We start from the raw sequence: 8,452 nt of genomic DNA on the forward strand, positions 1-8,452 counted from the left end.
AATGCAAATAGCTTTTCAATTCTTTGTTCCAGAATCTTCATTTTAGTGTCATTTTAAACAGGACAAATTACAGACTAAAATGTGCAGTAACACTATTTATTTTTAAACTAACACTGCTCAAAATAAGAAAAAGTTAATTTTTTTAGTTTTGTTACATTTAATTGTCTAAGGATTGTGCAAAAAAAATAATATAGTATAATATAATAAAGCCTTGTTTGTCCTTAAAAAAATAACAATATTTGTGTTACATTATTATTATTATACAGGATTTATGTTATCTTTAGTAATGACAAAGTTATCACTGAATAAACAGGTGCATAGCAAATATGTAAAAATTACTCTGTTCCATAAAGGGTGAACAGGTGCGAGCTCCCCCCGCCAGCTGTCAAAGTGGGGGAGAGGGGGCCATGAATATCGGTGTAACATGTTATGAAAGGTAAACTAAGGTAAACCTTTAATGTATACAGGTTGCCAGGATCAACATAAACAGTTTTGTGTGCACCAGTATAAAGCTATCCAAAAATTTTAATATAAAAATATGTTCTGTTTTCAACTTGTGATACTAGAAGATGGCTTCTGTCAGGAATGGACTTGCCAATAGTGGTGGGACTCACCTGCCTTGTGGGCTGCAGTACCAGGGCTGGCCAGCGGGTGCTCTCAACAACCAGAGGTTCACTTCGGCAATTAGCCATCACCTGGGGCTGATTGCAGGTGGTGTATTTAAGGGATGGCCAGACCTGCAGTCTGTGCCTTGGTGTGTGTTTTTCCATGGGCACCTGTATCTTGTAACCTGCATTCCTGTTCCTGTTTCTGCCTGACTTGTTGCCGACCCTGCCTGATCCTGACCTCTGCTGACTTCTCCTGTTTGATCCCTGGCTTGTGACCCTGACCATTCTCTGCCTGACCCCCTGTACCTACCTGTCCGTTAGTTGCTGTACCCGGCTCGGGACCTGACTACTCTCCGCCTGCTCCTCCTGTACCTACCTGCCCAATAGTGATCGACCCGGCCTGCCTGACTACGTTGTGCTCTATATGTGTATGTACTTGTGTATCTATATCAGTTTAGGTTTGGGTTTGTTTCACCTTGTTGTATGTATTTGTGTTAGCTTGGGGTTTGGTGCACTGCGTTTATATTTGTATTGTTAGTCTTAATAAATTGTCTTATTTATACCATATCTGAAGCCTACGTTTCTCTGTGTCAGTCCACACACTTCTGGTCATACCCGCATCCCTGACAGCTTCTGTTGGAGGGTTGGCGGTATATGATGTGTCAGGGTGGCACTATCTTCACTGTATGAAGGGACTTCACACTCCTGTTCCAGGCACCAGACAGCAGTACCCCACACTGCAGGAGTTCCCTCCCAATGCTGTCCAACTCAATAGGGACCTTACCCTACGCTACTCTCTTTCCCTAACCAATGGGTATCTGTCCTTGACCTACCACTTTCTCCATGTGCACCCAAATGGTGTAGGCATCCTTTTTATAAGGTTCCTTGTCAAGATGGCTGGTTAAGGTCTAGAGATTTCAGCATCCAATCAGACAGCTGATGGAGTCCATAGGGGGACAATTCCCTTAACAAACCCCTGGCACAGTGCTAACTGCAGGTCAGAGGAATGCCTGCACCTGCCAACACTCAGCTCAGGACCACAATGTCCTCTGGGAACACAGCAGCTCCTGAGTCACAGCAGACATTTTCCCCTGAACCCTGTATCCAGCCTCTTTATGTTCTCTACTAGGGAAGAGTTATCCTTCGGTCATGGTGGCAGCCAGTCAGAGCCATGCCTGCCCGGTGGCACCCAATCCGAGTCCTTCAGTGTCCTCCCATCCCTTTGCACTCTGTCACTGAAAGGGAGAGGAAACGAGCTGCAGCCAGGGAGTAATGTTCTGCTGGGTGCCTTAAAGGGGCTGAAGGCCGGTGCTCCAAAAGATTTTTGCTTGACATACAGTTTAAAGGGTAATTACACTCCAAGCTACCTACAGGTCAGAGGAAGGCCTGCACCTGCTTATACCTTGCTCAGGCCTACAATGTCCTCTGGGCACACAGCAGCTTATGAGTTTCAGTATACATTTTCCCCTGAGCCCTGTTCCCAGGCTCTTTATGTCCTCTGCTTGGGCAGAGTTATTCTTTGGTCATGGTGGCAGCCAGTCACAGTCCTCCTGGCCCCATTGCAGCCAATCAAAGTCCTCCATTGTCCTCCCATCCCTCTGCACTTTGTCACTGAAGGAAAAAGGAAGGGAGCTCCAGCCAGAGAGGAATGTTCTGCTGGGTGGCCGACAGCCAGTGCTCCAAAAGTTTTTTCTTTGACATACAGTTTAAAGGTTCATGACACTCCAAGTGAATACATTTTTAGGGGTGAACAATGGTGATCTACCTACCAGCTTCTTACATGTCTCACAGATTCCAGCTGTAAGATCTTGCCACCTGCATTTTCAGTGCTTCCTCCAAGGCCAAGAGGCCTCATATCTTCTCTAATGGAGCAGCAAAATGAAGGCAAGTATATGCTTCTAGGTTTCCTCCCAAACTCTAGACATGCTGGTAGGTTAATTGGCTCCTATCTAAACTGGCCCTAGTATGTGTGTGTATGTGAGATAGGGATCTTAGATTGTAAACTCCTTGTGGGCAGGGACTGATGTGAATGTACAGTATGTAAACAGCTGCATAATTGTTGGCTTTATATAAATACCTGTAATAAATACCTAGGCAAATGCTGGAATTAGGTCGTTCAGATTTTCAGTATACTATGCAGTACAAAGGCAGATCTGTAGAGGGAACCAGCCAACCATATATCTTAACATCTGCTGTTTACTCCACAGCATTTATGGTTTGCTTTATTCAACAATAGAACGTGTATATTCGCTATATTTAATATTTTAAGAAAATTATAATTGGACTATAGGGCAATGCAAATTGCTAGAAGAATTTTCAAGCACACAATATCTACATTTACAAGAACCTATAAATAATGATAATGCTTATATAGGTGAACATTATTATGTTGTGGGGTGAATCTCATGACAATGGAAATCACATTGTTTTTAATGGTGCCCATTCTCAGCAATGCGACTCAGCATGGAGCAATTTTTGAAAAAGGTTCCTGTGCTACTTTTGTGCAATTCCAGTGTGATATTGTCGCCATAGAATATGCAAGCCACACTCAATCGCATCCCTTTAGAACTACATAATTACAGGGAAAGTCAGATGGCAGCAGTGTTAATCTAGCTTTAGGGCCCATTCACACCAGGTGTATTGAGCTGCATTTCACAGCATTGGTGAGTGCAGGCTTAACACAAGGGCATATTGAAAACTAAAAGTGTCATATTCACACCTTAACACTGGGTTGAGGTGTTGGATATAAATGCTACCACAGCACTTTGTATAGAGTTGAATGATACAGTATGTAATCTTATGACAATATAATAAATAAAAAAAAAAAGAAAAAATTAAAAAGTGAGGTGCATTGTAATGGCCCATCAGACCACCCTTCACAACACACAGGTGTAAACAAAACCATAAATAAACCTTACAAGTAAAAAAAACTATATATGGATTTTTCTTAAAGATAATGTATTCTTATATACCCCTAGTTACCACTAATAAGCCCCAATTAACACCGTCATCCCATTTATTTTTCTGCTGGTTTTATTTCCATTTTTTCTTTAACACTTCATTTTCATTCATTTTGTTTTTTGAGGGTTTTTTTTTCCATAAAAAAAGATTTAAAAGGGACATGTTTCATTTGCACATGGCCATTTATTAATTTGTACCAAAAACACTGTAGCATCATCTTAAATGGGGCAAATTATTGAATAAAATGTATACTTTTTAAATATACAGACAGTATTTTTTAAGTACAAGATAATACAACAATGTTATTATTACTTTTTTAACATGTAATGACAAAGTTATCACTGACTAAACAGACCGTAATGGAATTGTAAAAATTGCTCTGATCCATAAAGGGTATAGAGGTAGGAGAGCTGAGGTGATTAAAATGATTCCTAGTGACCCTGCCATGAAGATTCTTGTTCAAGCACTTTCTTTTTATAGGCTGACATTTCTCTGTTTCTGTCTCTCAATTGTTGCACAGTTACATAGTTTATAAAGTTGAAAAATACACAGATCCATCCAGTTAAACCTCCTTTAGTCTAACCTAAATTGTAGCCATGTGTCCTCTTCAGGGACTTTAGAGTAAACAATTTATTAAAAGTTACCAAAGTCACCTTTGTATGCTGTGATCATATCCCCTCTTAAAGCGGAGCTCCACCCAAAAAGGGAAGTTTCGCTTTAAGTCTTTGTACCCCGCTCACCATTAAGGATTGGCGCCTTTTGGGAGCAGGGGGGAATGAGTACCCGAATTTGACAGGCACCTACTCCCATGTCCACTGCGATTAGAAGCGGAAGTTGTCCCCCCCTTCCCCATAGTCTTCTGGAACACATGACACTGCATATACAAGGGAGTGACGTCATTGTGGCTTGGCCATTCAAATGGCCAGCAAACTCAGAAGGAAGACCTGGTGAAAATGGAAGCCCTGTAAAAGGAGACAGTGCACCGCTGGAGGACTTAGTTTTAAGGTATGTTTCTCATAATTTGCTAGTATGCAATGCACACTAGCACATTATAACTATGGGGGACACCTGTTCCCCTGAGCAGTTTTTTTTCTCATTTTTGCATGCATTAAAATGCATATTTTAGGCTTAAAGATTAGCTAATAGCTCCAAAACATTATATATTTTCTAAAAACATAGACCCTGGAGAAAATAATTGTGATAGTTGTAATTTTTTAAGTCACCTGAAGTTAGTACAGCTGTTTTTTCAAACGCAGCATCTCTGTGAAAAATAAACTAAGGTTAATTTTAGCTCACATGAACCCAATTTTTTGGTAAAATACAAACAATGAGTCTGTGTCGAATATATAGATACCAAACATGTCAAGCCTTAAAAGAATGCACAACTGTGAAACTGTGATAAACTACTGTACCCAAAATTGTCCACAGAAGACAATTTATAAGTTGACAAGCCCCCTATGTGATGGCATAGGGAAAGCTACAGGTTCTTTTTAAGGGGAAATTAAGGGTCTATTAGACATCTAATGTCACCCCTCAACTCCGCTGAAGCTGATCAAGCACAAATCATGCTTGATCAACTTATTCCCCAGCCATGGCAGCCAGGGAACGACAACCTGAAATTGCAAAATGCTAATTGCTTCTGGCTTGATTCTACAGAGGGACAGTCAGTAAATGGATGTTCACTGATCTCCCTCCAATTTCCCCACTGACACTCCCCATGGTGAAGCCATGCACCCAGGAGGGATAAGTGAGCCTGGATATAGACAGTTGGCTGAAAACAAACTGCCAGCTGCTATGGAAGCCAGGTGTCTGTTTTCATGCTGGTGATTACACAGACGTAAGCCATATGTTGATGGCATCAAAAGGGTTAAAAGACCTTGTTACCAGATCATTCAATTCAACAAAAAAATCTTCCCATTTGAATTTATTGTATTTAGTGTATGTTATGTAGACATCTAAAAGCCCTGTGACTGCAGCTGGGCGCCACCAACTTGCACGTGATGTCAGCAGCCCCAACAAACCTATAGCTGTTCTGTTTCAAATGCTGATTTATCATTTACATACCTTCTGAGACCCAGCCTGTCTGGACAAAATTGTAACCTGCTGACTTGGCTTCATCCATAGGCAGCTTAACTCTTCAATAAGACACAGAAGTTGAATCCAATGCAATTTGACTTCAGCTAATCGAAGCACAGAGGATGTTTTTCTAGTCTTTTGAAGTATAAGAAGACATTAACCGAAGGAACATGGGAACATAGAAGAAATAGCGAGGATTGAACTAACTAGCACTTAGAAGGAGAGGACAGAGTGAGAAACCAAAAGCATACAGTAAACATATTGTATTGTCACAAAACCTCCACTAGATGTTAGCAAACTACAAAACAATATTAACCTGATGTAGTTCAATAAAACACATAAAAAAAATACATGAAAGTAGGATGGAACACTTGCCTGAAATCATAATATTTCTCTAAAATTCAATATATGTCCATAAAAAAATGACTTGTCCATGGACCTATAAAGAAACAAAAGAGGTAAAACATGCTATTTACATAATAGTCAGAAAAACTCCAGGTGAAAACTGAGATAATTGTTGATGTTGGTTTCCTGATGCCTGAAACAGTCCTTTAGGGCATCAAGTCACTTCTCCATCTGAGGCAAGGAATGCATAACCACTTAGAGACTGATGTGGATAGGTCTCTCTTGTGGACCTAAAGGAATATTGGCCAGGAAGCTTGGCTATCAACCCATTTGAAGACTGGGGTGGATGGCTTGGATGAATCTTTTAGGCTGCTGAATGCTAGCAAGACTCTTGGTGTGTTGCTCGAGCAGTCTACTTGGATCTTAGTAGATAGATATTAACCTGAATTGCAGCTTGGGCGAATAATGCAGTAATGGAAGGAAAATCTTCAGAGAATGAGTCATTTTACACTACTCTCTAGACCCGATCACGTAACCAGGTTCCTATTCATGTACATTCAATTTAATCAGCTCCAACCGACCCTATTTTATTGATTAAACGTTTATGAGGTGTTACATCAAATGCCCTAGCAAAATCTAGATAAACCACATCCAGTGGACTTACACCATCCAAGAGGCTGCCACTCCTTCATCCCATTCTGCAAATCCCAGTTTCCCAACAAGTTTACCTCAAAACTTTGCACAGTGTACCTGGAACAATATTCAGATATGAATATCTGACTTTACAGATATGCATGATGGTTTCTGGTCAGCGACACAAACCTTATTAAACCCATTTGGTCGGTTTACTAACCAAACAACTAGCATCTTCAGAAGAGGATTGGCAAAGGCGACCCACATCTCTGTATCAGGAATAGCTCACTTTAAAAAGTATTTAATCATATTTAAAGCTGGAACACGTTTTTATTCATTTTGGAGAGAGTATGGAATAATTGAACTCCCCTGCTATTCTGTTTTATTCTGCTGTCTGTGTCCTCATTGGGAACATTTTACCCTCTCTAGTTGTCCAGGTGACCACTCTCAACAGAACTGTTGTCACAAAAACAGGAGGTGAGAGACAATATTCCAATAAAAGACACCTGTTCCACTGAGCAGTTTTTGTTTTTTTCATTTTTGCACACATTGAAATGCACATTTTAGGTCTAAAGATTAGCTAATACCCCCAAAACATTGTATGTTTTCTAAAAAAAAGACACCCTGGAGAAAAAAATTGTTGTAATTGCAGTTTTCTAAGTCACCCAAAGTTGGTGTAGCTCTTTATCAAATCCATGTTTTCATTAAAAATATACATTAAGCCCAATTTTTTGGTACAATACAAAAGATACCAAACATGTAAGACCTTAAAAGTAGTTTGTCACAGTCACATCTGTGAAACTGTAACAAACTACTGTATCCAAGACACTTCTTAAGCTGACAAGCTTCCTGTGTGATGGCATAGTACCCTTGAAGGACTTTAAAGGTGCTTTATAAAACACATTCTATCTTAAAAATATGCATATTTTATTAAAAGAGAAGTCTGAGTTATGAAAAAAAGCAAACATTCATATTTATCTAGATGGATGCAGCATCGATCTGATGCTGCGTCTGTTCCCTGCCACCTCTACACCAAGAACTAAGTGATCAAAGACTGCTGATCACTGAGTTCATGGTCTTCTGTGAGCAGAGATCCAGAAACTGTCTGTAACCGACTCTCTACTCTGCCCCTCCAGTGCTTACTGGAGAGCTGGGCTGTACAAGGGGCAGGAGCAGCTGGCTAAAGCTTTCAGCAGCTTGTAGGCAAGCGCTATCCCTGTTCTCTACTGTAGGTGGTGCTCAGCCAGAGTGGTACTGCAGCTGAAGAGGAAGTCAACAGAAACATGATTTCTCCATGGCTTCCTTGGAGACATGAGGCAGTGTTCACACAGGTGGCCATCTTGTGTCAGCAGACCCTTTTTAGGGGTCTTGCAAGTGGGTAGGATAGGGATAGTGAACAGTGGGAGGGAGAGGATCCAAATGAGTAGAGACAGGCTAGGGATACATCATCCTTCTTTGGAAATGCTCCCCATTGGGTTCAGTCTGGCCAGGCTGCATTCCACCCTCAGAGACCCACTCTCAGAGACAGACGCTGTGTGTTTTTATTGCTGCCATACCATACTGCACCCACCCACAAGCTTGCTAAGATGCTGAGCCAGCTACAACTCCAGGCATGTGGGTGGATCCCCACATTAAAGTTGGGATCTCTCCAGAGATCTTAGGGTGCTGAAGGTCCCAATAGTAGATACTGACTGGTGCTGTGAAAGTTCCAGGGAGAGTGCTGCATGGCTGTTCCTTCCTCTGTGGATTCAGCTTGGAGGGGAGTTTGGGGCTTCTGGACTTCTGATTGGAGGAGAGTGTATTGACTTTGTGTTCTCCCCTTTCTGTAT

Source organism: Staurois parvus, unplaced genomic scaffold, assembly GCF_062004578.1.
Source record: "Staurois parvus isolate SC_StPar_1 unplaced genomic scaffold, SC_StPar_1.0 ptg000175l, whole genome shotgun sequence".
NCBI classification, from domain to species: Eukaryota; Metazoa; Chordata; class Amphibia; order Anura; family Ranidae; genus Staurois; species Staurois parvus.